The following is a 7,851-nucleotide window of genomic DNA, read 5'->3' as shown; positions in this document are numbered from 1 at the left end:
TGAGTATCTTCTGATTAGCTGTGATTGTGTCATATATCATGCAGCAGTTTGTGGTCAGTGTGGACAGACAAATTCCTTGTCGGGATCTTTAAGGGCAAGTTAAGGTGCTTGAGATGTGCTAAACATTTCGGAGTAAATATGCAAAGCCATTTTAAAATCTCTGTTATGGCTCTAACATGGGTTTGGTTGTGTGTGAACTTATCTTTTATATACTGTATATAAAGCACTTATAATGCAGCATCTGTGCTAACTATGCAGTGTAAAGTCTGTCTTTTTCTCTCACATTTTGGTTAGGCAGGAAAAGAGTGTTTTGAAGTGATTGTGATTGAAGTGTCTCACAGCGTTGTCTCTGATTATAGAAGGACTGAACAAAGACTCGACAAGGAATTCCAATGTTAAGCCAGTGCGGCTGTTGCCCCCTCATATGACACCTCCTCCATAGATCGGATCACTTTCTCCAGAGTCAAATAATCTGTTAGAGCTATATGCATCCTGAACAAGGACACAACCTGATGCAAATGGAGTATTCAAGCAGTTAATTTGTTCTTACTAATGTATATAATATACACACATATAGTATATTATAGTGTTTAATTCTATCATTATCACTGTCTCAGCAGAAAACTGCTCTCCGAAGTCCATTTTATTTATACTTAGTATGAAAATAAATTACAATTTAGCATCATATTTCCATAAAATTCAGGAACTGAATTGGCTCTCCAAACATTCCCAGTTAAATTTTGTTCCATAGTTTTTTATCAAGGCCTTCTTTTTCACACCCAGCCACAATGTGTTCGGCCACCATTTTAGGGCAGTGTAGACTCAGAGAAAATACTGATTTTTAGACTAGTAAATTTATGCCAAGTAAGCTGCACTTTGGAAACCTCATTAAACAGGAAAAGCAGCTGCGGACTCAAAAGTCCTGATCCAGTCATCCAGTGGTTGTGCTATGGTTTCATATGACCTATAATTTCAGGATGCTTCTTTTTTGGTAGTGTACATCTTTACACAGCAAAAATGTGCAAAGTTGCAAAGACTAAAGTCTCAAATCAAAAGAGATATTCTTAATCAAAGTTAAGACTTTGCCATGCCCCCCTAAAACGGCTCATTCAAGCACACCCCACATGTATACGTCACTATGTGGAAATATTTGCGTAATGCCGCCCAAATGTTCACACAAAGAAAGAAGGTTTGGTTTCAGTAACCACAGTTAGTGTTGGAGCAGACATGTCAGTGAGATGCTGTGTATCTAGGCGAAAGCAAAAGCACTTTATTTGGCCTTCAGAAAGTTTGTGTACTGCAAACACATACAAGTTTCATCACTGTGTCTGTCACGCGACTCTGTTCCTCTTTTGGGCTTGAACTGATGGTAAAACTAAGGACATTATTAAACTGTCTTTACATTTATTTTGAAAGATGAAGCTCACGATTATGGAAATCAGTTTTACATTTCCGATGAGTGCTTGCGGTGTTTGGCCAATCACGATGCAATGGTTCAGTTAGCCAATCAGAGCAGACATCTCTTGTCAAAAGGAGGGACTTTGTAGAAAAGACACGTTTGAGAGAGGCGGGGCATAGAGGACCTACAATAATGTACAGTATTGGAAAAATAATTTGTTTTTTTGGACATTAAACCATGCCAGCATATTCTGTTACACCAACTACACCAAATAATGATCTTTAAAAAAGCATAATATGACCCCTTTAATTTAATTCTGCCTTTGATTGCTGCAAATTGCTAAAATTTGTGATGGCTAACACTAAGTGGACTGAAGATGTCCTCTAAATCAAATAATTCTCTAAAGACAGGTTGTTTTAGGCAGGAGCTAATCAGTACTAGATTAGACCTAATAGAAGAGGACAGTGATCAGAGAAGATAGTTATACACACCTACACCTGAAATACAACAAAACCGAAGGAGAACAGTACATCCCAAGCTTTTCAAAACCTCTAACACTCTCATGTAGAATGCCTTGCCCAACAACCACAAGAAGACAGATGCTATTATAAAAGCAGAACACAACAGAGCTCTGGAAACAAAAGTATATGCATTAAACAGGACAAAATTATTGATCATCTAGCAGGAACTATGTAAAAAGTTCAGTCTCATTTTCGGAAAAGTTGCTGCACAGAGTTGGGAAAATATGTGCCACCCACATCAGAAAAGAACAAACACTGAAGGCTTTAGTGATTTATCACTCATATACAGCATTCTAAGAGAGAAAACTACTTTCATGCGAAAGGGAAGTTCATAAAAGTAAACTTTAACTGTCCAGCTTGGAGCCCTCTCCCCGGACAGCACGCCAAATAAGCATACCATCAACTCGTGAAATTACATGATGTTTCAATGGTCAATGGAAACCAAAATCATCATCCCTCTAAGGGCTGGATTCAAACTCATACCGAAAATCATTGTCTATTCATGCTCCTGGTGAGATCGCGGATAGTTTTCCTTGAGGATCTTCTCCCAGACCTGGATGACGGCTTCAGTGAGTTTCTTGACTGTCTGTGGTGCTAATTGGCAGACTCAGATGCTCCGATACATAACGTCCCAGAGGTTCTCGATTGGATTCAGGTCTGAGAAATGTGAGGACCAGTTGATGGCATCAATGCCTTCATAAACCAGAAACTACCTTCACACTCAGATCCCACTACAGGCCATCATGGCACCCTTATCTACATTGTGGCCAAAAACATGCACACCAGTAGCCGGTTGGAGGTCATTTTGTAGGGCTCTGGCAGTTCCCCTCCTGTTCCTCCTTGCACAAAAAAGCAGATACCAGTCCTGCAGCTGGGATTTTGCAATTCTACAGCACTATCTAGCCTCTTCTTCTTGTTTAACAGACCATCTCCTGGTATCTCTTCCATGCTCTTGAGACTGTGCTGGAAGATACAAAAACCTCCTTGCATCAGCACGTAAGGAAATGCCATCCTGGAGAAGCTGGACTACCTGTGCAACCTAATGTGGTTGCAGGTACTGCCTCATGTTAAGTAGTGAAAAAGACCCTAACAAAAACAAAACTAGAGACAAAACAGCCAGAAACGATTGTCTGTAGCCACAATCAGCAACATCATTCCCTTTTTGTGGGTTGTATTGCTATTGCCTCTCCAGTGCACCTGTTGTCACTTTCATTTGCACCAAAGCAGTTGAAACTGTTTCACAATTAATGCTGTTAGTTAGATGTCATAGGGTCCCTTGTTTGAGGCCAGCAAGGGCCGGTTTGGAACCAGGATCACCGGCCCAGGACTTTTTAGAGTGTAAAAGTGTAGCAGAACCAGCCCTGGTGGAAAAGCAGTATGTGAGGGCCTCTCACCAGATGATGACGCCTGCAACTGAATCAGCGATTTCGAACACAGCATTGACATTATACTGTGATGATGCAATGCTCCTTTACTTTTTTGACCAGTGTATTTTCATAGTGTTTATATTCAATCTTAGTGTAATGGAAACCTGTCTGAAACAGTCATTATTTTTGCAATTCAGCACTGACAGAGATAACTTAAACTCACAAAAGAGCCACGATACAGCACTGCCACGTCAGTGCAGATTCCTCATCGCATACAAGACAATAAACAGATCATCTCCAGTTTGACTTTCTAGATACATCTCAGCCGCAGCTTGCAGACCGTGCAGTTGTGTGTGTAGAGGATAACACTAAAATCATCAGCTGCTGGATTAAAATCATCAGTCTGTGAAGATGATGTGGTTTAACACAATACAACTTAATATAGCTCCGTTCAGTGCTGACTCAATGAAATAAGATTATTAAGCAAACATTATCTTAATTCTAAAGCAACTGCAACAGACTGGCTACCATTACCATGACTACAAGGCCCTGACAGCAATGAAAAATGACTGCCTGTTACAGTTATAAGGGTTGATTACCGGGGTTAATTGCTCACTCTTTTACATTTAATACGAAAGCAGGACGTGACCTCAGAAAGTACATTCTTTCCATTTCATAGTCAAGTGTCTGTCACTGCAAATCTTTTTGGAGAGGTTGGGAAAATCATCGTGTTTCAAGGCATTAGAGCCTCAGTCAGTAATTGGTCCTGACAGACTCCTCTAAAACCATCCTGCGTGAATTCAATATGTTTCACATTCTCACTCTTTCCCACTCTGTCTCTCTCCCTCACACATACAGCTCAGAGTGAAACAAGAACACACACTGATTTCTTTGCAAACAGTTCATTGGTGATGGAAATCAGAGCAGTGATTTATCTGAAAAGGCTCAAACCAGAGGTATCTGTCCATTTCAACTCCACCTGCACAGCCTCTTCAGGTGTGCAGACAGACGGGAACTGACATACACAGACATGACTGAGGGGTGGACTTGCCTATTGCTAAACTTCATACAACACAAGAAACTTGTAAAGGTTTGTGGTTCAAATAAATATTTTGGGGGGGCTTTTTGAGTGACAGTTTTTTTATGTTTGTTTTGAATACACAAGCACTAAAATTAAAGTAATTAATTATTCGACTAATAAAAAAATCGAATAGAAAAAAAGCTGATTAATGATGAATTATTCAACTAATAAAATAAAATATAAAATTTGAACAGACAAAAAGCACTGACAATAAAGTAATTAATTATTCAGTACATTATTCAACTATTTAGATATTTTATATAATAAAATGATATATATATATATATATATATATATATATATATATATATATATATATATATATATATATATATAAAATAAATAATTTTAGTTGACAAAATTCTTCATTAATTATAGCTCATTAATTATTCAACCAATAAAATAAAATAATGTCAAGTGTTTTAGTTGTCTCACTTTATTAAATGATTAGTTTTGCATCAGCACACATTTTTTGTCCAGTCCAACTCGTTAGTTTGGATCTAGCATATCAACTTATCTATATAACATTTAAAAAATCATTTATATGAAATTCTGAAGTATGAAGTAAACTAATTTTTTACAAATGTTTTTTTTAATGCTAAAAAAGAATTTACACCATTTACATATACATTTTCCTTTTGGAAGTTTTCCTTCTTTTCAACTTTTAACTCACGTCCAAACTTATATATCATTGTGAATACTGAGATTAACTCAATTATAGTTCAAATTTTACCCGCATTTAGTGCGTGTTCATTTTGGACCCTGTCTGCGACCTTTTCAGAGTGTGATTGATTGAAGTGCGGGATATTGGTAGTTCACTGGGGAGGGCCTATCACATGTAGATAAAGCATGAGTCAGCAGTCTACCTTCAGCCTCTGCAGTGCTGCTTTGATAGAAGAGAGACAGGAACAAGAAGAAGATCCACATGCCGCAATATCCCATTTTCTCTCTCTCGTTCTCCAACTCTCTCTTTCGTTCCCTGTCCACCCTTCTTATCTCTTTCCCAGCAGATCCTCTTTTTTGGACTGATGTCCTGAGACAGGCTTGTTCTCTGCTTTATTTAGCTGCTTCACTCTCTCCCTTTCATCTGTAAAACAGGGAAAGAGAGAGATCGGTATCATCATACATATGCATATACACACATTCAGAATAATCGTTTTAATCTATTCTGTTAGTAGAGTCAATGTAATCACTAAATCTTTGCTGAAAATCATCCTGTCAGATATGGCTGTGCAGGCCTGCTGAGCTGCAGTTAAGAAATGAATAGCACTTAGATAGAGACAGGTTTATTCATATATATATAAAAAATTGTTTAAAGTTAAGAAAGTTCGGTAGTGCACAGTGAAGTTCTACCAAGAAGTTTATTCCTCTCAGGTGTCATGTAATAAAATTCAACAGAGGAATCTTCTGTACAATAATAAGGAATAGTTAAGCTCAAAATGATAATCGTGTCATTTTTTACATGTTGTTCCAGACCTGGATGGTTTTCTTTCTTCTGTGGAACAAATAAAGAGATTTTTTCTCTCCATAATGAAGGTGGATAGTAACCTCAGGCTGCCAAGGACCCATTGTGAATTTATGTGTCATAATTCATTGTGTGACTATGTCATAAGTATGACTTTATATCTCACAATGTGATTGTCATAACTGTGACTATTTGTTGTGATTGTGACTTTACATGTTACAATATCAACTTTATTTCTTGGGACTTTATTTCGACTGAGACTATTTCTTGTGCTTAGTATTTCACAATGTGACTTAATATGCCATAATTCTGACTTAATGTCTTATAATATGAATTTCTAAGAATTTATGTCCTTTTATCTCATCATTTTGATTTAATATCTCACAATATAACTATGTGTCACAGTTATGACTTAATTTCTTGTGATTGTTTTATAATATTGAATAACTGTGACTTAATATGTCATATTTGACTTAATATATAACAATGTGACTTTATAAATCACATTTTTGACTTCAATATCTCACATTGTCACTTTATGCGTCACAATTGCGACTTTACTTCCTGTGATTGTGACAATAAATATCCTACGATGTGGTGTAAAAAAGGCCTCTATATTCTGAAGCTGAGGAGTTATAAATCCTGAACAAACAGAATACAGATCTGAAAACAAAATCTCCAAATATCTGACAGGCTTTTAATTATGGAAAAATCTCTTCATGCTTTGAAATCACGACAAATCTCAAACTTTAAAAGCTCTTCATGCAAAATCTAGAGGCATCAGACAGGTGAAGAGCTTCCTTGGCAAATAAATACTGTCATTCCAAATACTGTGCTAAATAACTACATAGTCTTACAGTCCACAAAATGAATGCAGCTGCAAGGGTTCGATGACTTGAACAAAAAGTGCACCTGGGAATCTATAAAGCATTTTTACATAGTGCTAAAACTTTACATCATGATCACAGACACTTCTTTGCAGGTCAAACACTCTTTGCACACAAAGTTAGCATAGAAAGCATGTTTTCCTATCAGATGCAGTGGAACGCAGCCAGATTTTTTAATCGAGAAAACTTCGGGGCCATGAGCTCTAAACATACCATTCAAACTCAGTCCTGTTTGAGCATGTAACCTCAAGCACTTCTTTACCACAGTCAGTTTAAATGACTTTACGTGGACTCCGGTACTCTGGACCAGGCAGATAAGACTTTTTGAATTGCTGCACTTTAGAAGCCGCCGTCTGATTGTGTGATATATGAATGAATCTGATTGAACAAGCGATAATTCGCATCAATGTACAAACCGGAAGGTGCTACTGCCGTGACTCAAGGAATATTTTTCTGATGCCTGCCACACAGCAACTTGCATACAGCAAAGAATGTAATCTCATGAGCGCAGGCCGACCGGTGAAGTGAGCGTGCAGTTGGATTGTACCCAAGCCCCTTTTCGCTCTCGCTACAAACCCTGCTGTTTGTTAGTCATTTCTGACTAACATCCCACTTCGCAGGAGATTATATCTGTAGCTCTAAATTAAGAGTTAGATGTGCACTGGCGGAAAAAAAACATTTCTTAAAAGCATCCAAAAACACACCAGCACACACAAAGAGATGGCAATTGTTGTAGTCCATGCAATTGTTGCACAGAACACAATGGTGAATGCACAAAATCAAAAATGAACACAAAGTTCAAAAGGGCCCATTCATGAGCCAAAAACTTTTAAATGTTGCTTCAGCAATTTTTTTATGAAACAAGAAGAAATGTCCTCACAGAAGATCTATTGTAGTAGAAATATCCAAAAGCATACTCCCAATATTCGTTTGCTTACAATAAAAGCTGGAAAGGACACTGTTTGTGGAGGCTTATCAGCTGCAGGAAGAGGCAGGCCGCCAGCATGCAGTAATGAAGCGACTTTACGCGGTTTATCTATGACATTACGTCTAAAGCCAAAGTGCCGCTCAACTTTGAGGAGCTTGTAAAAGGCTGTGCGTGGAGGAAAAAGCTATCAGACTGGAGACATC

The 7,851-nt window shown here is 37.8% G+C and overlaps 1 pseudogene; it reads right to left on the bottom strand.

Annotated features, from left to right (window-relative positions):
* Nucleotides 1–395: 395 nt before the first annotated feature.
* The window catches only part of LOC132098569 (leucine-rich repeat and guanylate kinase domain-containing protein-like), a 28,111-nt pseudogene continuing 20,655 nt past the window's right edge, over nucleotides 396–7,851 (bottom strand).

Source organism: Carassius carassius, chromosome 22, assembly GCF_963082965.1.
Source record: "Carassius carassius chromosome 22, fCarCar2.1, whole genome shotgun sequence".
Classification (NCBI taxonomy): domain Eukaryota; kingdom Metazoa; phylum Chordata; class Actinopteri; order Cypriniformes; family Cyprinidae; genus Carassius; species Carassius carassius.
The sequence above is the reverse complement of the archived record's forward strand: the minus strand, read 5'-3'. Positions and strand labels throughout refer to the sequence as shown.